General features: G+C 48.0%; 7 non-coding genes and 3 pseudogenes across 7 annotated transcripts; all 10 read left to right on the plus strand.

Moving 5' to 3' along the window:
• Nucleotides 1–873: 873 nt before the first annotated feature.
• Nucleotides 874–965, plus strand: LOC141178163 (U2 spliceosomal RNA; annotated as a pseudogene).
• Nucleotides 966–1761: 796 nt separating this feature from the next.
• LOC141177823 (U2 spliceosomal RNA) lies at nt 1762–1944 on the plus strand. Its single transcript, XR_012254367.1, has one exon. It is a non-coding gene; the product is annotated as a U2 spliceosomal RNA (small nuclear RNA).
• A 1112-nt stretch (nt 1945–3056) lies between these two features.
• Nucleotides 3057–3134, plus strand: LOC141178038 (U2 spliceosomal RNA; annotated as a pseudogene).
• Nucleotides 3135–8699: 5565 nt separating this feature from the next.
• LOC141177712 (U2 spliceosomal RNA) lies at nt 8700–8893 on the plus strand. Its single transcript, XR_012254281.1, has one exon. It is a non-coding gene; the product is annotated as a U2 spliceosomal RNA (small nuclear RNA).
• A 1115-nt stretch (nt 8894–10008) lies between these two features.
• On the plus strand, nt 10009–10197 carry LOC141178182 (U2 spliceosomal RNA). The gene has a single exon (XR_012254492.1). It is a non-coding gene; the product is annotated as a U2 spliceosomal RNA (small nuclear RNA).
• Nucleotides 10198–10423: 226 nt separating this feature from the next.
• LOC141177677 (U2 spliceosomal RNA) lies at nt 10424–10607 on the plus strand. Its single transcript, XR_012254250.1, has one exon. It is a non-coding gene; the product is annotated as a U2 spliceosomal RNA (small nuclear RNA).
• A 1144-nt stretch (nt 10608–11751) lies between these two features.
• Nucleotides 11752–11867, plus strand: LOC141178080 (U2 spliceosomal RNA; annotated as a pseudogene).
• Nucleotides 11868–12381: 514 nt separating this feature from the next.
• LOC141177736 (U2 spliceosomal RNA) lies at nt 12382–12581 on the plus strand. The gene has a single exon (XR_012254302.1). It is a non-coding gene; the product is annotated as a U2 spliceosomal RNA (small nuclear RNA).
• Nucleotides 12582–13696: 1115 nt separating this feature from the next.
• Nucleotides 13697–13887, plus strand: LOC141177469 (U2 spliceosomal RNA). The gene has a single exon (XR_012254060.1). It is a non-coding gene; the product is annotated as a U2 spliceosomal RNA (small nuclear RNA).
• A 6192-nt stretch (nt 13888–20079) lies between these two features.
• Nucleotides 20080–20274, plus strand: LOC141177986 (U2 spliceosomal RNA). Its single transcript, XR_012254466.1, has one exon. It is a non-coding gene; the product is annotated as a U2 spliceosomal RNA (small nuclear RNA).
• The last annotated feature ends 649 nt before the right edge of the window (nt 20275–20923 follow it).

Here is a 20923-nt window from a genome sequence, read left to right on the forward strand (position 1 = left end):
TTTTGGATAAACAGACATATTAGGCAAGCATTTTGGAGCTTTCACCTAAATAACTACAGGTGGTGAGATAAGCTGCACAATATAATTGACCTTTCAGTATATTGTTGCACACACACCATCTATTTAGCAAATGCCCTTGTTATCAACAGCAGCCTTTTAAACTCACCTGAGCTAACAGGTATGTGCGCTGGTTACTCTGCTGCGCTTAAAATTTCTTTTTTGGTTTGCTACAATGCCTTTTCTGAAACGTTGTCTCCTTCTGCTGGAACACTGACTTCTTTCATTTAATGCCTGCAGACTATAAAAGAGAACCCAACCCAAAAAGTTTGGTTGATTAGTCTGTGGCATTCTGTTAAACTGTTGCTTATGGCGGTCTCTGTGAGCTTCTCAGCGACATTCAGCCAGCCAGGTATCCTGCCTGCAGTAGATGGAATGTGGCAATGGAACGCTGGCTGCGCGTGTCATAATAGGCTCTGAGCCTTTATATACCTGTGCACAGCAGCAGCCACCTTCAGTCTGCTGCTGGACAGCCAGCAGCAGCAGCAGCAGGAGAGGTATGTAATCAGGAGCCCTCCTGCTAAGGGTAGACAGCTGCTCGTTCCACCCCACCCCCCGCCTTAATTGGTTCTCCTCCCTTCCAACGGTGTTGAGGCGGGTGGGAACAGCAGGGGGTGAAGGTGCTGTGTTTAAAGAGGTGGAGTTATGCAGATCTAAAACGCGTGGATTGCAGCAGCAGCAAGCCGAAAAGTGCAGGCATGTAAGGGATCTAGAGGTTGACAACATGTCTTCTTAACGGGAGTCCAGGAGCTCATCTCCACAAATGGACTTTTCAGGATCCTTGGGTGGCTCCGTAGTTTGAAACCAATTCTGGTTATCGCTTCTCGGCCTTTTGGCTAAGATCAAGTGTAGTATCTTTCGAAAAGGCGGTTTTGGATGTTGGCCGCCCTAGTAGATTGATACATTATGCACACTGGGGTTTAGGCGCTTGTTAGTACGCCAGGTGGCTAATATAGTCATCTGGTGGAAAGCATGGCCCCCCAGGATCGACGCCATTGGGCCGGGGAAGATCGAAAGCCCGAAGTGTGAAGTGCCCCAGGAGTGGTGACCCTGGGGTGCCTCAACTCACTGGGATTGGGAACCCCACTTGAGTTTATGGCACATTTGCACTAGCACTTCAATATTTCTTTCTTCACACACACCCTTATTCCGGGCCTTCTGGCCTTAGGATGGGGAATTTTTCAATTCCCGGTCGAAGGTCCGGGCAGTATTATACTGTGAAACCTTCACTATTTATTTAATTTTTTTGTCACTGTGTGTCCACTTTTTCACGTGTGTCCACGTCCTTACTAGGATTTTGTCGGGATGCGGTTCCCTTACGGGTTCCTCTCTTGGCAGGTCTAGGGGGGGAGTGTGTGGCCATCAGGTTCCGCTCCCCCCTGAACCCCCCTGGCTCTCCTCTTTCTGGAGGAGAGCGTTGTTGGCTCCCCTCTTCCGGGAGGGGAGCACAGTCTTTGGCTCCCAGTGCCTTGCTCGGGTGAGAACTCGGGCAGGTGCTGGGGGTAAGATTGGGTCGCCTCTGGCTCCGGCTGGAGGTGGCTATTTGTCCCTGTTCCTCGCTGTGGCCTTCTGCCTCGGAGGGACGGGGAATGCTTTGGGGGACTCTTCTCCTTTTGGAGAGGGTTTCAAGAAGACCAGCATCCTAGTGCACTTTTTTTGTGGCACTTGTCACTTTTTTAAGCGCACTCGGGTTTTGTACACGAATTCGGGCTTTCGAAAAAAAAAAATAAAAAATCTGTTCTTATCAGTTTAATATCTGATACGTCCCCTATCTGGGGACCATATATTAAATGGATTTTTAGAACAGGGAGATGGAAAAAGAGCTTGCTCTGTCCACTCCACGCATTGACCTGGTATTGCAGTATCTCCAGGACCGGTGCACCCCTTCTTTAATGCAGTTTCTAAAATCAGAAAGAATTGAATTCAATGTTTTTTGTTCATTTTGCTTGTTTGTCGGATTTTGGGATGGACTCTTTGGCTTTGCTTTTCTTCTCCTCATTGGATTTTTCATGTTCAAAGTTGCAGAAGCCAGATTACAAGCTCATTTTGGTTCAACTTCAGCAACTGTGCATTGCATTGCCATGTAATGTGATGCAATGCTATCTTTCTAGCTCTCCCTTTTTACTTCCTTTTGGATAAACAGACATATTAGGCAAGCATTTTGGAGCTTTCACCTAAATAACTACAGGTGGTGAGATAAGCTGCACAATATAATTGACCTTTCAGTATATTGTTGCACACACACCATCTATTTAGCAAATGCCCTTGTTATCAACAGCAGCATTTTAAACTCACCTGAGCTAACAGGTATGTGCGCTGGTTACTCTGCTGCGCTTAAAATTTCTTTTTTGGTTTGCTACAATGCCTTTTCTGAAACGTTGTCTCCTTCTGCTGGAACACTGACTTCTTTCATTTAATGCCTGCAGACTATAAAAGAGAACCCAACCCAAAAAGTTTGGTTGATTAGTCTGTGGCATTCTGTTAAACTGTTGCTTATGGCGGTCTCTGTGAGCTTCTCAGCGACATTCAGCCAGCCAGGTATCCTGCCTGCAGTAGATGGAATGTGGCAATGGAACGCTGGCTGCGCGTGTCATAATAGGCTCTGAGCCTTTATATACCTGTGCACAGCAGCAGCCACCTTCAGTCTGCTGCTGGACAGCCAGCAGCAGCAGCAGGAGAGGTATGTAATCAGGAGCCCTCCTGCTAAGGGTAGACAGCTGCTCGTTCCACCCCACCCCCCGCCTTAATTGGTTCTCCTCCCTTCCAACGGTGTTGAGGCGGGTGGGAACAGCAGGGGGTGAAGGTGCTGTGTTTAAAGAGGTGGAGTTATGCAGATCTAAAACGCGTGGATTGCAGCAGCAGCAAGCCGAAAAGTGCAGGCATGTAAGGGATCTAGAGGTTGACAACATGTCTTCTTAACGGGAGTCCAGGAGCTCATCTCCACAAATGGACTTTTCAGGATCCTTGGGTGGCTCCGTAGTTTGAAACCAATTCTGGTTATCGCTTCTCGGCCTTTTGGCTAAGATCAAGTGTAGTATCTGTTCTTTTAAGAACACAAGAGCTACGATCTACACTTGACGAGAGCGATCGAACTCGGAAGGAGAAGAGCTTCGGAGCCCAGCTGACATCAGAGAACGAAGGCGGATATCGGTGGGAGGAAGAAGCTCTAAAGAATCCAGAAGAAGACGAAGACTCGGAGAAGAATCGGGCTGTCCTGTGGAATCTTCGAGGAAGAAAATCATCGAGACAAAGACCTTTCGGGGAATTTGTCCAGAACACGACGGGAGAAGAATCTGCATAGCTCCACCCATTCCGGGAAGAGTTCCAGATCCAGCTCCAAGAAGTAACTGCAGGAGGAAAGCCATGGCAAGCGCTGCGAGGAAGGCCGAAAAGAAGAGCCTGGAGCTGGGGACAGCCAGGAGGGCCCAGCCAGGAGCCGATTCTGACCCCAAGGACTCTGCCTCCACGACTGGCCAGCAGAAGGGACCCCAGAAGCCCCGCCACGAAGCTCCAGCCCTGGAGCCATGGATGCGGCAGACGGTGGCCCTGAAGCTGAAGGAAGTGGATGGGAGGGTGCCGGACATGTCCTCGGACGTGTTCTGCCAGAAGATGCTGCTGGATCGAGGCTTCTCCAGGTCGGACACCCTCAGCATCCAGACCTTCTTGACGGGGATCTTCTTCGTCACCTTCGCCACTGTGAACACCTGCAGGAGGTTCTGGGAAATGGTAAGCGCAAAAGGACCGGATAATTCTTTCTCTGCCTTTACAGGTAGCTGCCCTATCCAGAGGGATGAAAGGAGGATCACGGTCTCCATGCGCAACCCGCACACCCCAGGCCAAGACATCTGTACCTTCCTGAGACGCTTCTGTTTGGTTGTGAAGGAACCCTCTCACATCCTGAATGGACTCGGCTTCTGGACAGGTAAGTGGTCGGTGACCGTTAGACTTCACAGGGACCTGGCGTACTCAGACGGACTTCGGCACCTGCCCCCGACATTCTCCCTGGGCAACTCCTACGGCCTCATCTATTACCCGGACATGCCGCGGAACTGCAGGAGATGCGGCAAGAACGGCCACGAGATGAAGGACTGCAAGGAGGATGCCTGCAGGATTTGTCGAGTGACGGGACACAGCTCGAAGGACTGCCCGAAGAAGACGTCCTGCAACCTGTGTGGGCTGGCGGCTCATCTGTACAAGGATTGCCCCAGGCGTGAGAGATCCTGGGCATCGGTGGTTGCGACGACCCCAGCTACGGAGGACAAGGCCCCGACGACCAGGCCTGTGAAGGTCAAGGACGCGACGACCAAGGCCCCAGCGGCCAAGGCCGAGACGACCAAGGCCAAAGCGGTCAAGGAGTCGGTGGCCAAAGCCCCAGCGACGGTCCCAGCAGCTCCGAAGCAGAAGAAAAAGTCAAAGGAGGGTAAGAGTTCTGTCACCCCTCTCTCGATCCCTCCCCCTGCCACCCCCGTCCAATCCCCCCCCCACCCTGGCCACCCCTGCTGAGGATTCCACTTCCTCTTCCTCCTTCCCCTACTCCTCAGCAGGTGTCCTTTCCCCTGCCCCGGCAGCCACTCTCCCTCCCCAGACCATGGTAGCGGTGGAATTAACCTTTCCTCCACCCGCCGCTATCTATTCCGAGGAGGATTTTCCCCTTCTTGTCTCCCCAGTTCCAACCCGGGGAAAGAGGAAGGTGGAGGACAGCCCTGCTACTGAATCCTCCAAAAAGAAGATTCTGGATTTCGTAGGCGAAAAGGAGGATACCCTCCCTGAGCCAGAAGAGATGGAGCACATGGTTGAGACCCTGGTGGCCGAGCCAGAAGAGGAGGAACTGGTGGTCGCCGAGATTGAGGCCGCGCTGCTTGACCAGATGGAGGAAGAGGGCCTGCTGGTGATCCCGTCACCAGCAGCCAACACCGACGAGGGACCACCCGACCGGAGTGGTAACTAAGGTGTATTGCCTGCGCTAACTTTTTCTTTTTTCCCTACATGATGGCTAATATTAACTTATTTTCCATTAATGTCAGCAGCATCAAGGACAAGTTCAGACGTCAGACTATTTATGCCTTCCTTACTTCCCAGTTGTGTGATGTTTATATGTTGCAGGAATGTTCCCTTCCCTCCTCTAGGTCCTTCAAACATCTGGCCAGGGAGTGGTCCCACGGTCCATCCTACTGGTCCGGTGGGGGTGACTGCAAGTCTGCGGGGGTCGCAATTCTGATCAGGGGGGGCGCATTCACGCTTGAGTCCGTCCAGGAGCTCATCTGCGGCAGGGCTCTTGTTGTAGATGGCAACTGGGCGGGAGAACCTGTCAGGTTCATCAACGTGTATGCGTCCCCACTGAAGAATGAGCGTTTGGAGCTTTTCCAGACCCTGCGGCTTCAGCTTGCCACCACCAGGACCTTAGTGATGGCCGGGGATTTCAACTGCCCCATCGAGGAGGACGGTCGTAGTTCTGGCACATCTGCCAAGTTGGACATCACGTCCAAGCTGCTCATCGAGATGGTAACCGAGGCCTCTCTTCAGGACGTGGTGGGCTCCATGGGGAGAGGCTCCACGAACTATTCGTGGAGCCGACCCGATGGCTCACTCCGCTCCAGGATTGACTTTGTGTTCACCTCTCGGGCAGTCAGGCAGAGTAGGCACTCGATGGTCTCCTGCTTCTTCTCCGACCACAGAGCCATTCACTTACAAGGTGTCCTCGGCGACGGTTTTCCGTCCGGCCCCGGCTCCTGGAAGCTGAATTGTGCTCTGCTGGCTCAGGATGAAGTCGTGGAGGAGCTGAGAGCAGCCTACGCAATGTGGCAGTCCTACAAGGGTAGCTTCCAAACAGTCTCTGATTGGTGGGAATATGTTAAACTTGAGTTTCGCTGTTTCTTTCAGGCCAAGGGTCGACAACAGGAGTGTGAGAAGAGAAGGGACTTCAGAGGGCTGCAGCGCGAGCTGCGGTCGCTGCAGGACCTTCTTCACTGCGGCTGGGACGTGAGGGAGGAGCTGGAGGAGACCAAGAAGAGCCTGAAAAGGCACTTTGAGGAGGAGTCCAAGCGAATCATCTTCCGTTCCAAAGTGGAGAATCTGGAGAAGGGTGAGAAATGTAACTCATTCTTTTTCAGGAAACTTCATGCCGGTCACACGCCCCTGAACGAGCTGCGAGACGAGAGCGGAAACATGCGACGTGGGAAGGAGGACGTGATGAGGGTCGTCAGCGACTTCTACAGCGAACTCTACTCCCACAAGACTACCGACCCCGACGCTGCTGATAAGTTCCTGTCAGGTATCACTAACCATCTTGATCCTGCAGGCACGGCAGCCTTGGACAAACCTCTGATGGTGGGCGAATTGCTCTCTGCCGCTAAATCCTTTAGGACCGGCAGGACCCCGGGCAGTGATGGTCTTCCAGCGGAGCTCTATGTAGCGCTGGGAGACCTCATCTGTCCGGACCTGTTGGACCTGTACGAGGAGATGGTGGTGGAGGGTAGAATGCCTCCATCTTTGAGGGAAGGAATGGTCACGATCCTGTATAAGCGGAAGGGAGAGAGGTGCGACCTGAGGAATTGGCGTCCCATCACTCTGCTCAACGTGGACTACAAGATCCTGGCCAAGACGATGGCGACACGACTTAAGACGGTCATCGGACGGATCATCCACCCGGACCAGACCTGCGGCATCCCTGGACGTCGCATCGCAGACAGCCTCGCTCTCGTGCGGGACACGGTCGAGTACATCAAGGTCCGCCGCGCACACGCGGCCCTGGTCTCCTTGGATCAGGAGAAGGCCTTCGACCGGGTTTCCCACGAGTTCATGGGCCGAGCTCTGCACCAGTTAGGTTTGGGTAACATGTTTTGTTCGTATGTCCGTCTGATGTATTTTGATATCCACAGCTCGGTGTTGGTGAACGGCTGGAAGACTGACCCCTTCCCTGTCCTCTCTGGGGTCAGACAAGGCTGACCTCTATCACCTCTTCTTTTTGTTTGTGTTATAGAACTCTTCGCAGAGGCTATCCGGCAGAATGGAGAGATCAGAGGGATCACCGCACCGGGTCCGGGACGACACGAGGTCAAGTGCTCGCTCTACATGGACGACGTCACCGTCTTCTGCGCTGATCGTGGTTCAGTCGACGCCCTCGTCCAGACGTGTGAGAGGTTCGGCCGGGCTTCAGGGGCCAAAGTCAACTGCAGGAAGTCGGAAGCCATGCTCTTCGGGGATTGGCAGCCGGCCTCCTCCGCCCCCTTCCCCTTCAACATTCAACCGGATTTCCTCAAGGTGCTGGGAGTCTGGTTCGGGAAGGAAGGAGCGGCCCTCAAGTCCTGGCAAGAACGCTTGGCCAAGGTGAAGCAACGGATCGGACTCTGGAGCCTCAGACACCTCACTTGTGAGGGTAAGGCACTCGTCCTGCGTAATGAGGTCCTGCCCGTCTTGCAGTACACGGCGCAGGCCTGGCCCCCACACGTCACTGTGTGCAGGGCCATTACCAGGACAGTGTTTCACTTTGTCTGGGGATCCAAGATGGACAGAGTCAGGCGGGCCGTCATGTACAAGGAGCCTCGCAAGGGTGGGAAGGGCGTTCCAGATATCCCCACCCTCCTGCGATCCTCTTTTGTGTGTGATTGTGTCCGCCGGACTTTGCAAGTCAAGAATGGCTCCGCGGGCAGGTCCATGTCTCGCTTCTTCCTGCTTCCTCTTTGGAGGCGACTCGGCTGGGACAAGTGGGACAGCTCCTTCCCCTACAACTGGACGACGCCATGGTTCTACGGAGACGTCGTTCGATTTGTGGGGGAGCATCAACTGGAGGGACTCAAGCCCGACTTGTGGAAGCCCAAAACTATCCACAAGCTAATCAGAGCCAAGGATGACGTGGAGAACATCACAGGACTTCACCAGGACACGCTGGAGACTGTGTGGACAAATGTGTCGTCTGACAGGCTGACCAACGGGCACAAGGACTTGTCGTGGATGGCGATTCAGGGCGGACTGCCCGTCCGGTCATTCATGCATGCCCGGAACCTGTGCAAGACCCGGTACTGCCCAAGGTGCCCCTTCGTGGAGGAAACATCTTTGCACACTTTTTGGGACTGCGGATTTGCACAGCGCCTATTGACTGCACTTGAGGACGACCTGAGGAACTCTGTCCCCAGGGCGAGCCTATCGCACCATTCTGTGCTTTACGGACTCTTCCCTGGGGTTCATACCGTCGGAGCCATCCAGGAGGCTTGGCGCCTTATGAACTGCTTCAAGGATGCCCTTTGGGTCGCCAGGAACCGGCTCATCTTGAGGAGGGAGAGGATGTCCATCCAGGACTGCCGCAGGCTGATCCACAGCCTGCTCAGAGACTATTCCATCATGGACGGTCCGGAGGACGAGGACGAGGACTAAACCCCTCCTCCCCCTCTCCCCTTATGTGTCTTGTCTTTCAATAAAGCTTCGGGCCTGTGATTTTCCCCTCCCCATCCCCTTTTTCCCAATCCCCATCCCTTATCACGGTTCGTCGTACTGTATTGATTGACATGCTTTTTCTTTCAGATTGAGTGTTTTGTGTAGCATAGGGGTGTGATGTGTCTAGTTAGTGCGTCGTATCCTCATGCTATGTAAATATGATGTAGAATTCTGTGTGTACTGGGCTGCGGCACTGTACACTGTCTGTTAACTTATTTTTTGTGCTAATAAAAGATATATTCAATCAAAAAAATCTGTTCTTATCAGTTTAATATCTGATACGTCCCCTATCTGGGGACCATATATTAAATGGATTTTTAGAACAGGGAGATGGAAAAAGAGCTTGCTCTGTCCACTCCACGCATTGACCTGGTATTGCAGTATCTCCAGGACCGGTGCACCCCTTCTTTAATGCAGTTTCTAAAATCAGAAAGAATTGAATTCAATGTTTTTTGTTCATTTTGCTTGTTTGTCGGATTTTGGGATGGACTCTTTGGCTTTGCTTTTCTTCTCCTCATTGGATTTTTCATGTTCAAAGTTGCAGAAGCCAGATTACAAGCTCATTTTGGTTCAACTTCAGCAACTGTGCATTGCATTGCCATGTAATGTGATGCAATGCTATCTTTCTAGCTCTCCCTTTTTACTTCCTTTTGGATAAACAGACATATTAGGCAAGCATTTTGGAGCTTTCACCTAAATAACTACAGGTGGTGAGATAAGCTGCACAATATAATTGACCTTTCAGTATATTGTTGCACACACACCATTCATTTAGCAAATGCCCTTGTTATCAACAGCAGCCTTTTAAACTCACCTGAGCTAACAGGTATGTGCGCTGGTTACTCTGCTGCGCTTAAAATTTCTTTTTTGGTTTGCTACAATGCCTTTTCTGAAACGTTGTCTCCTTCTGCTGGAACACTGACTTCTTTCATTTAATGCCTGCAGACTATAAAAGAGAACCCAACCCAAAAAGTTTGGTTGATTAGTCTGTGGCATTCTGTTAAACTGTTGCTTATGGCGGTCTCTGTGAGCTTCTCAGCGACATTCAGCCAGCCAGGTATCCTGCCTGCAGTAGATGGAATGTGGCAATGGAACGCTGGCTGCGCGTGTCATAATAGGCTCTGAGCCTTTATATACCTGTGCACAGCAGCAGCCACCTTCAGTCTGCTGCTGGACAGCCAGCAGCAGCAGCAGCAGGAGAGGTATGTAATCAGGAGCCCTCCTGCTAAGGGTAGACAGCTGCTCGTTCCACCCCACCCCCCGCCTTAATTGGTTCTCCTCCCTTCCAACGTTGTTGAGGCGGGTGGGAACAGCAGGGGGTGAAGGTGCTGTGTTTAAAGAGGTGGAGTTATGCAGATCTAAAACGCGTGGATTGCAGCAGCAGCAAGCCGAAAAGTGCAGGCATGTAAGGGATCTAGAGGTTGACAACATGTCTTCTTAACGGGAGTCCAGGAGCTCATCTCCACAAATGGACTTTTCAGGATCCTTGGGTGGCTCCGTAGTTTGAAACCAATTCTGGTTATCGCTTCTCGGCCTTTTGGCTAAGATCAAGTGTAGTAAACCCCAGAAAGACTTGGCTTCGTAGCACGCCGCACCTTTGCCAATCATACTTTCTGAGCAACCCCCCCTATTCCTGGCCTCCGGGCTAGGAAGGGGAATTTTTATAAACCCGGTCGGAGGTCCGGTCAGCTTTGGGCTGAGAAACCAACACAGGCTCCAGCTCCACTAGGGTGGCAGCCTAGATGGAAGCTGGGAGCACGAAAACGGCTCTTCTCCGGCTTCGGCTAGGGAGAGCATCGGAGATCCCTGACCCTCGCTGTGGCCTTCTGGCTCGGAGGGATGGGGATGGTTTATTGGGGACCCTCTCCTCCAGGAAGGGTCCACATGAATCCTCGCCTCGTGCGCTGTTTTGGTGTGACTTCGGTCACATTTTTCAGTGCCTTGGATGCAGCTTCAATCAAAAAAAATCTGTTCTTATCAGTTTAATATCTGATACGTCCCCTATCTGGGGACCATATATTAAATGAATTTTTAGAACAGGGAGATGGAAAAAGAGCTTGCTCTGTCCACTCCACGCATTGACCTGGTATTGCAGTATCTCCAGGACCGATGCACCCCTTCTTTAATGCAGTTTCTAAAATCAGAAAGAATTGAATTCAATGTTTTTTGTTCATTTTGCTTGTTTGTCGGATTTTGGGATGGACTCTTTGGCTTTGCTTTTCTTCTCCTCATTGGATTTTTCATGTTCAAAGTTGCAGAAGCCAGATTACAAGCTCATTTTGGTTCAACTTCAGCAACTGTGCATTGCATTGCCATGTAATGTGATGCAATGCTATCTTTCTAGCTCTCCCTTTTTACTTCCTTTTGGATAAACAGACATATTAGGCAAGCATTTTGGAGCTTTCACCTAAATAACTACAGGTGGTGAGATAAGCTGCACAATATAATTGACCTTTCAGTATATTGTTGCACACACACCATCTATTTAGCAAATGCCCTTGTTATCAACAGCAGCCTTTTAAACTCACCTGAGCTAACAGGTATGTGCGCTGGTTACTCTGCTGCGCTTAAAATTTCTTTTTTGGTTTGCTACAATGCCTTTTCTGAAACGTTGTCTCCTTCTGCTGGAACACTGACTTCTTTCATTTAATGCCTGCAGACTATAAAAGAGAACCCAACCCAAAAAGTTTGGTTGATTAGTCTGTGGCATTCTGTTAAACTGTTGCTTATGGCGGTCTCTGTGAGCTTCTCAGCGACATTCAGCCAGCCAGGTATCCTGCCTGCAGTAGATGGAATGTGGCAATGGAACGCTGGCTGCGCGTGTCATAATAGGCTCTGAGCCTTTATATACCTGTGCACAGCAGCAGCCACCTTCAGTCTGCTGCTGGACAGCCAGCAGCAGCAGCAGCAGGAGAGGTATGTAATCAGGAGCCCTCCTGCTAAGGGTAGACAGCTGCTCGTTCCACCCCACCCCCCGCCTTAATTGGTTCTCCTCCCTTCCAACGGTGTTGAGGCGGGTGGGAACAGCAGGGGGTGAAGGTGCTGTGTTTAAAGAGGTGGAGTTATGCAGATCTAAAACGCGTGGATTGCAGCAGCAGCAAGCCGAAAAGTGCAGGCATGTAAGGGATCTAGAGGTTGACAACATGTCTTCTTAACGGGAGTCCAGGAGCTCATCTCCACAAATGGACTTTTCAGGATCCTTGGGTGGCTCCGTAGTTTGAAACCAATTCTGGTTATCGCTTCTCGGCCTTTTGGCTAAGATCAATCGCTTCTCGGCCTTTTGGCTAAGATCAAGTGTAGTATCTTTTGAAAAGGCAGTTTTGTCCTTGGGCTGCCCTAGTAAATTGATGCATATTACACACTGGTTTGGTGCACTTGTTAGTACGCCAGGTGGCTCATAGAGTTATCTGATGGAAAACATGGCCCTCCAGGATCGAAGTCACTAGGCTGGGTAAGTGTGAGGGCTTTGGAGCAATGTGCCCCAGGAGTAGGCGCCCTGGTGGGAGTCCAAGCTTACTGGGACTGGGAACCCCAGAAAGACTTGGCTTCGTAGCACGCCGCACCTTTGCCAATCATACTTTCTGAGCAACCCCCCCTATTCCTGGCCTCCGGGCTAGGAAGGGGAATTTTTATAAACCCGGTCGGAGGTCCGGTCAGCTTTGGGCTGAGAAACCAACACAGACTCCAGCTCCACTAGGGTGGCAGCCTAGATGGAAGCTGGGAGCACGAAAACGGCTCTTCTCCGGCTTCGGCTAGGGAGAGCATCGGAGATCCCTGACCCTCGCTGTGGCCTTCTGGCTCGGAGGGATGGGGATGGTTTATTTGGGACCCTCTCCTCCGGGAAGGGTCCACATGAATCCTCGCCTCGTGCGCTGTTTTGGTGTGACTTCGGTCACATTTTTCAGTGCCTTGGATGCAGCTTCAATCAAAAAATCAAAAAATCTGTTCTTATCAGTTTAATATCTGATACGTCCCCTATCTGGGGACCATATATTAAATGGATTTTTAGAACAGGGAGATGGAAAAAGAGCTTGCTCTGTCCACTCCACGCATTGACCTGGTATTGCAGTATCTCCAGGACCGGTGCACCCCTTCTTTAATGCAGTTTCTAAAATCAGAAAGAATTGAATTCAATGTTTTTTGTTCATTTTGCTTGTTTGTCGGATTTTGGGATGGACTCTTTGGCTTTGCTTTTCTTCTCCTCATTGGATTTTTCATGTTCAAAGTTGCAGAAGCCAGATTACAAGCTCATTTTGGTTCAACTTCAGCAACTGTGCATTGCATTGCCATGTAATGTGATGCAATGCTATCTTTCTAGCTCTCCCTTTTTACTTCCTTTTGGATAAACAGACATATTAGGCAAGCATTTTGGAGCTTTCACCTAAATAACTACAGGTGGTGAGATAAGCTGCACAATATAATTGACCTTTCAGTATATTGTTGCACACACACCATCTATTTAGCAAATGCCCTTGTTATCAACAGCAGCCTTTTAAACTCACCTGAGCTAACAGGTATGTGCGCTGGTTACTCTGCTGCGCTTAAAATTTCTTTTTTGGTTTGCTACAATGCCTTTTCTGAAACGTTGTCTCCTTCTGCTGGAACACTGACTTCTTTCATTTAATGCCTGCAGACTATAAAAGAGAACCCAACCCAAAAAGTTTGGTTGATTAGTCTGTGGCATTCTGTTAAACTGTTGCTTATGGCGGTCTCTGTGAGCTTCTCAGCGACATTCAGCCAGCCAGGTATCCTGCCTGCAGTAGATGGAATGTGGCAATGGAACGCTGGCTGCGCGTGTCATAATAGGCTCTGAGCCTTTATATACCTGTGCACAGCAGCAGCCACCTTCAGTCTGCTGCTGGACAGCCAGCAGCAGCAGCAGCAGGAGAGGTATGTAATCAGGAGCCCTCCTGCTAAGGGTAGACAGCTGCTCGTTCCACCCCACCCCCCGCCTTAATTGGTTCTCCTCCCTTCCAACGGTGTTGAGGCGGGTGGGAACAGCAGGGGGTGAAGGTGCTGTGTTTAAAGAGGTGGAGTTATGCAGATCTAAAACGCGTGGATTGCAGCAGCAGCAAGCCGAAAAGTGCAGGCATGTAAGGGATCTAGAGGTTGACAACATGTCTTCTTAACGGGAGTCCAGGAGCTCATCTCCACAAATGGACTTTTCAGGATCCTTGGGTGGCTCCGTAGTTTGAAACCAATTCTGGTTATCGCTTCTCGGCCTTTTGGCTAAGATCAAGTGTAGTATCTGTTCTTATCAGTTTAATATCTGATACATCCCCTATCTGGGGACCATATATTAAATGGATTTTTAGAACAGGGAGATGGAAAAAGAGCTTGCTCTGTCCACTCCACGCATTGACCTGGTATTGCAGTATCTCCAGGACCGGTGCACCCCTTCTTTAATGCAGTTTCTAAAATCAGAAAGAATTGAATTCAATGTTTTTTGTTCATTTTGCTTGTTTGTCGGATTTTGGGATGGACTCTTTGGCTTTGCTTTTCTTCTCCTCATTGGATTTTTCATGTTCAAAGTTGCAGAAGCCAGATTACAAGCTCATTTTTTTTCAACTTCAGCAACTGTGCATTGCATTGCCATGTAATGTGATGCAATGCTATCTTTCTAGCTCTCCCTTTTTACTTCCTTTTTGATAAACAGACATATTAGGCAAGCATTTTGGAGCTTTCACCTAAATAACTACAGGTGGTGAGATAAGCTGCACAATATAATTGACCTTTCAGTATATTGTTGCACACACACCATCTATTTAGCAAATGCCCTTGTTATCAACAGCAGCCTTTTAAACTCACCTGAGCTAACAGGTATGTGCGCTGGTTACTCTGCTGCGCTTAAAATTTCTTTTTTGGTTTGCTACAATGCCTTTTCTGAAACGTTGTCTCCTTCTGCTGGAACACTGACTTCTTTCATTTAATGCCTGCAGCCTATAAAAGAGAACCCAACCCAAAAAGTTTGGTTGATTAGTCTGTGGCATTCTGTTAAACTGTTGCTTATGGCGGTCTCTGTGAGCTTCTCAGCGACATTCAGCCAGCCAGGTATCCTGCCTGCAGTAGATGGAATGTGGCAATGGAACGCTGGCTGCGCGTGTCATAATAGGCTCTGAGCCTTTATATACCTGTGCACAGCAGCAGCCACCTTCAGTCTGCTGCTGGACAGCCAGCAGCAGCAGCAGCAGGAGAGGTATGTAATCAGGAGCCCTCCTGCTAAGGGTAGACAGCTGCTCGTTCCACCCCACCCCCCGCCTTAATTGGTTCTCCTCCCTTCCAACGGTGTTGAAGCGGGTGGGAACAGCAGGGGGTGAAGGTGCTGTGTTTAAAGAGGTGGAGTTATGCAGATCTAAAACGCGTGGATTGCAGCAGCAGCAAGCCGAAAAGTGCAGGCATGTAAGGGATCTAGAGGTTGACAACATGTCTTCTTAACGGGAGTCCAGGAGCTCATCTCCACAAATGGACTTTTCAGGATCCTTGGGTGGCTCCGTAGTTTGAAACCAATTCTGGTTATCGCTTCTCGGCCTTTTGGCTCAGATGTGTAATGGGTCTAGTCATTTGGCTGTCTGTGCGTTAACTCTTGGCCCTGTGGCATCGCCATTTTATGGCTTAAGCCACTTGCTGCTATAAGGAGTTGGCCAGTAGACACGACTAGCGATAATGGGACGCATTCGATACGCTGGGCCCGGTGAGGCTCGAGTGAAGTTTGGAATCCAGATTGATGTGGAAGAAGGCAAAGAAGGAATCTTTACCCTCAGCTTCGTGGTGAAGGAGATTTTGTTTGGACTCCTTGAAGTGAAGAAGGAAGAAATCTTGTGCCTCCAGCAATTCAAAAGCAAGTATAATCTTGTATTTACTTCTATGGCTGTTTGCAACAATTTCTATGATTGTTTGAAAAAGAATCTGGACAATCAATATTTGGATGGGCTGACTTTTGTCATCTTGTATTGCTCCAAAGAGGTACCTCTGACTGTTTTCATGTACAACCCACATGTGGACTTGGCTTTGATTTATGCCTTTCTAAATAGGCACTGCTATATTACCAAGGTGGCAGTAAAAGTCATGAATGAGGAGGAACTATGGACCGGTAAATATCGTTTCATGGTCAAGTTCCGGGAAAGTCCTGATGAACCAGGGGGTATACATTATCCTCCATCAAATTTTTCCATTGGGAGTGAGCAGGGTTACCTGTTCTTCCCCAATGCGCCCAGGTTTTGTCGTCATTGTAGGAGGTATGGCCATACTCAGGAAGCATGCGACATCAGACAGATTATTTGCAGGAAGTGCAATGAGGTGGGTCATTCTTCCAATAATTGCAAAAATGAAATAGTCTGTAACCTCTGCGGAGAGAAGGGGCATGCCTTCAGAGACTGTATATTCCATCCTGGTTCATATGCGGGGGCAGCGGGAAGGGGAAAGAGAAGAAATGAATCTCCTGCACCCACAGCTACAACTCCGACTGCTCCAACTCCGACTGCTCCGATATCTACTCTGGCTTTCCTGGATGAGGAGGAGGCTCGGGTTGCTTTTCCAGAACTGGTTCGTGTGAATGTAAGAGGAAATATGGAGCTGGCACCTGAGCCACCGGTGCAGAGGGCCGCGTCTGTGGCTTCAGATGTCAGTGAGTCTGAGACGATAACTGATGATCGTATAGGCATGGAAGTGGCCCCGGTGGAGGATCTGGAGGCTGAAATTCCAGACATGATGGTTACATTGCAGGGGGAAGAGGAGTCTGATCTGACCAGAACACCGCATGTGGCCTGGAGCGATGTCGTTTCTGACCTTGAGGAGGAGGGAGGTCAGGGGGACTTTGACCCCCAGCGGCGGGATTATAGTTCAGATGAAGATGGAGGCGCTTCAGTGAAGAAAAAGAAGAAAACTGAGCCATCCTTTTCCCCTTTAAGTGACTGCAGTGTGAGTCCAGCCCGGGTGTACCCTACTGCATCCGATCCCCAAGATGTATCTTTTTTGGGGGAAGGCACAAACTACGATATCTGCACGTCCAGCGTCCTACCCCCAGAAGGGTTAGGATGATGTACAGGTGGGCATGTTGTCGTGACCTGCCACATCAAATTAATAGATGGGTGCCCAAGTTGCTCTCAGCATCTTGTCGCTAAATGTTCGGCTGATTAAATCTGAGTCGAGAAGAGTGGCAATTTTGGACTACTTGAGCAACTTGGATGCGGACGTATACTGTGTCCAGGAGTGTGGGATCTCCGATCCCTTAAGTGAAAATGCATGGCCTTTAGGTCAAAGTGTGTGGTCTGGTTCTGTATGTAATAAAAATTGTGGGGTAGGTGTTTTGGTGAAGGGTTATAGTGTTAAGATAGAAAGTTACATGGTGGTGGAGGCGGGGAGGTGTGTAATATGTGAGTTAAATTGTAGGGGGTGGAGGGTTAGGGTGGTAAATATGTATGCACCAATAGATAAAGGGGAGAGGCTGGAAATTTTTGAGAAATTATGTTTTTTTTTATCTGGCAAAATGCCAATAATTTTTGTTGGAGATTTCAATTGTGTGACGGAGGGGGATAAGATGGATGTTACAGGTAAAAGACTCAAGAGTCTTGTGGCGGATTTTTCCTTACAGGATGCTGCGGAAGTTTTTTTAGGTAATCCACCTCCTGCGACCTATAAGGCCGACAGGGGAGGCATAGAGTCTAGAATAGACCGTATCTTCTTTTCTTCACAAAATGTTATTTGTAGGAATTTCCAGCAGGAAGATGTTCCCTTCTCTGACCATGTGTGTTTGAGGGCACGTCTAGAAGGTAAGATTTCCTTTGTATATGGTGGTGGCGTCTGGAAACTTAATGTGCGTTTGCTGGAAGATAATAGGATCATGCGTGATTTTAGGCGAATGTATGTTAGGTGGAGGGATAAAAAAAGTGATTTCAGGAATGTGCTTGAGTGGTGGGACTGGATGAAGAGTGAGATTGTTTTTTTCTTTAGAAAAAGGGGCAGGAGGAAAGCAGCAATGAATAGAGCAAAATGTAATGATTTAAGCTCTAGACTGGAGTGGCTGAGGATGTTAAGGATGATTGGAGTGGATGTGGATGTTTTGATGTGTCAAGTGAAAGAAGAGATTAAGAAATATATTGAGGGTAAAGGGAAAGAAATTATTTACCGTTCTAAGATTGAACATTTGGAGAAAAATGAGAAATGCACAAGGTTTTTTTTCAAAAAAGTTTTTGGGAAGAAAGTAGATATGGATGAGGTGGTGAATGGTGATGGGGTGTGTGTGAGTGGGAAGGATGTGATGCAGGAGGTGGTGTTGTTTTATAAGGAGTTGTATGGGGAAAAATGGGTTGATGATAGGATGCTGACTGATGCTTTGGGGTGTTTAGAAGGTTGTTTGGGTGAGGATGAACGTGAAATATTGGATGATGTAATTGTGTTGGATGAAGTTAAAAAAGTGGTGATGTCTGCGAGTAAGAATAAAACACCTGGGAAGGATGGACTGCCCGTGGAGTTATATGTTAAGGAATGGGACACGATGGGAAATGACTTATTGGAGGTGTGCCAGTATATGTTCACGGAGAATATGTTGAGTGAATCTATGAGAGATGGGGTGGTGGTTTTGGTGCATAAGAAAGGTGATAAAAAGGATTTGGGGAATTGGAGGCCAATCACCCTTTTGAATGCAGACTATAAGGTGTTTAGTAAATTGTTGGCTAGCCGGATGCGGGAAGTGATTGGCGGTGTGGTGGATGAAGACCAAGTGTGTGCAGTGCCTGGGAGAAGTATGACTGAAAATTTGGTGTTGTTGCGTGATGTGATTGGGGATTGTATGAGTCGTAAGCAGAAATGTTTGTTGTTTTCGGTTGATTTTGAAAAAGCTTTTGACCGTGTGTCACATAGCTTTATATTTAAGGTTTTGTCTAAGATGGGTTATTCCAGGAATTTTGTAAACTGTGTTAGGAGTTTGTATTGTAATGTTTCAAGTGAATTTTTGGTGAATGGGTGGTTGAGTGAGAAAGTGAGAATTAAATCAGGAGTGCGTCAGGGGTGCCCTATGTCCCCTTTTTTGTTTATTAGTGTGATTGAAGTGTTGATGTGTATGGTTAGGAAGGATAAGGTTATGAGAGGTGTGATGATTCCTGGGAGTAATGGAAAGGATGTGAGAATTCTAGGTTACATGGATGATGTAGTGATTGTGAGTGGGAATATGGCTGCGATGAGTAGGGCAAGGTTGATATTAAGTTTGTTTTGTAGTGTCTCAGCTTTTAAGGTCAATTGGACTAAGAGTTCCTTTAAATGTTTTGGTGAGAGGAATGTACGGATGGATGGTGTGAGGTGTGAGGATGGTGCAATAAAGGTGCTTGGGATTAAGTTTAATGATGATTTGAAAGGAAATGAGAGTTGGGAAGATTGTGGGGTGAGAGTGGTGCGCAAGTTGATTTTTTGGCGAATGAGAGAATTAACTCTGACTGGGAAAGTTCTGATTATTAAGGCGGTTATTTTGCCTATTTTGTTGTTTGTTGCGAATGTATATCCTGCTGCTTTTAAGAAAATTAGGAAAACTGAGAAATTCATCTTTAATTTTCTTTGGGGAAGTCGCATGGAGAAATTGAAACGGGAATATGTCTATAAGTTATGTGTAAATGGTGGTTTGGATTTTCCAAATATTGATTTCTTTTTAGGGATTAGTTACGTGAAAATGGTGGTGGTGGTTCTAGGGAAAAGTAATAAGTGTGCTTATATGATGAAGTATTCGGCTGGATGGATGCTTTATGGCTTAAAGTGGGTCAAAAGGGATGCTAGAGTGCCTGTTGCTTTTAAGTGTCCTGTATGGTATGGTTGTGTTGAGAAATTTGTAAGGAAGTATGATTTGTTGTCCGTTAACATGAGTGATTTTAGGCAAAAGAAGAAAGTCATTAGGATGGTGCGTGAGCGTGAGGTGGTATGTAATATCAATGGGTTGAGAGGGGAGGAAGTAACCGAGATGTGGAGAAAATTAAGTATAGATGGTGTGACTAACAGACAGAGAGATATCGCTTGGATGATATTGCATGACATTTTGCCTGTTAGAGATGTGCAAAAGAAGAGGGATTTAGTTAAATCTGAGGTATGCCCGAGGGATGGATGTGGTTTGAGAGAGCATGTTAGACATATGGTATGGGATTGTGATTTTGCATATGATGTATGGAAGGGTATAGGGGGACTTTGCAAGGAATTGGTGGGTGTAAAGTATGTTAATTGGAAACTTGCTATGTTTGGGATGGGTGCATGTAGTAGAATTAAGGATAGGATTTTATGGTTGTTGGTGGTGTGTGTAATTGAAAGTTTGTGGGATGCGAGGAATTTGTTAGTTTTTAAAAGGAAGAAAATGTCAGTTAATGAATGTTTGAGATTGATTCTGTCACGTATGTATGTAATATACCTCTGGGATCAGGAACGTGGAAGTATTATAGATGCTGAAGGGATCTGGAAGTTTAAAAAGTGGAGGTTTTTGGTAAAGTTTAATTAGTAGTGTATAATGTACCTGATGATAAGGTTTGGTTTTATTTTTGATTATATACCAAGTGTGATGAAAGGCTAAGTGTCAATGAAAGGCTTTTGTAAGTCGATTTGATTGAGCTTATGCTCCGGCCTATCTGATTTGGTTAAAAAGAAAAAAAAAAAAAAAAAAAAAAATCTGTTCTTATCAGTTTAATATCTGATACGTCCCCTATCTGGGGACCATATATTAAATGGATTTTTAGAACAGGGAGATGGAAAAAGAGCTTGCTCTGTCCACTCCACGCATTGACCTGGTATTGCAGTATCTACAGGACCGGTGCACCCCTTCTTTAATGCAGTTTCTAAAATCAGAAAGAATTGAATTCAATGTTTTTTGTTCATTTTGCTTGTTTGTCGGATTTTGGGATGGACTCTTTGGCTTTGCTTTTCTTCTCCTCATTGGATTTTTCATGTTCAAAGTTGCAGAAGCCAGATTACAAGCTCATTTTGGTTCAACTTCAGCAACTGTGCATTGCATTGCCATGTAATGTGATGCAATGCTATCTTTCTAGCTCTCCCTTTTTACTTCCTTTTGGATAAACAGACATATTAGGCAAGCATTTTGGAGCTTTCACCTAAATAACTACAGGTGGTGAGATAAGCTGCACAATATAATTGACCTTTCAGTATATTGTTGCACACACACCATCTATTTAGCAAATGCCCTTGTTATCAACAGCAGCCTTTTAAACTCACCTGAGCTAACAGGTATGTGCGCTGGTTACTCTGCTGCGCTTAAAATTTCTTTTTTGGTTTGCTACAATGCCTTTTCTGAAACGTTGTCTCCTTCTGCTGGAACACTGACTTCTTTCATTTAATGCCTGCAGACTATAAAAGAGAACCCAACCCAAAAAGTTTGGTTGATTAGTCTGTGGCATTCTGTTAAACTGTTGCTTATGGCGGTCTCTGTGAGCTTCTCAGCGACATTCAGCCAGCC

This window comes from Phyllobates terribilis, unplaced genomic scaffold, assembly GCF_046119375.1.
Source record: "Phyllobates terribilis strain yellow unplaced genomic scaffold, ASM4611937v1 Scaffold_27__1_contigs__length_16484149, whole genome shotgun sequence".
Lineage (NCBI taxonomy): Eukaryota > Metazoa > Chordata > Amphibia > Anura > Dendrobatidae > Phyllobates > Phyllobates terribilis.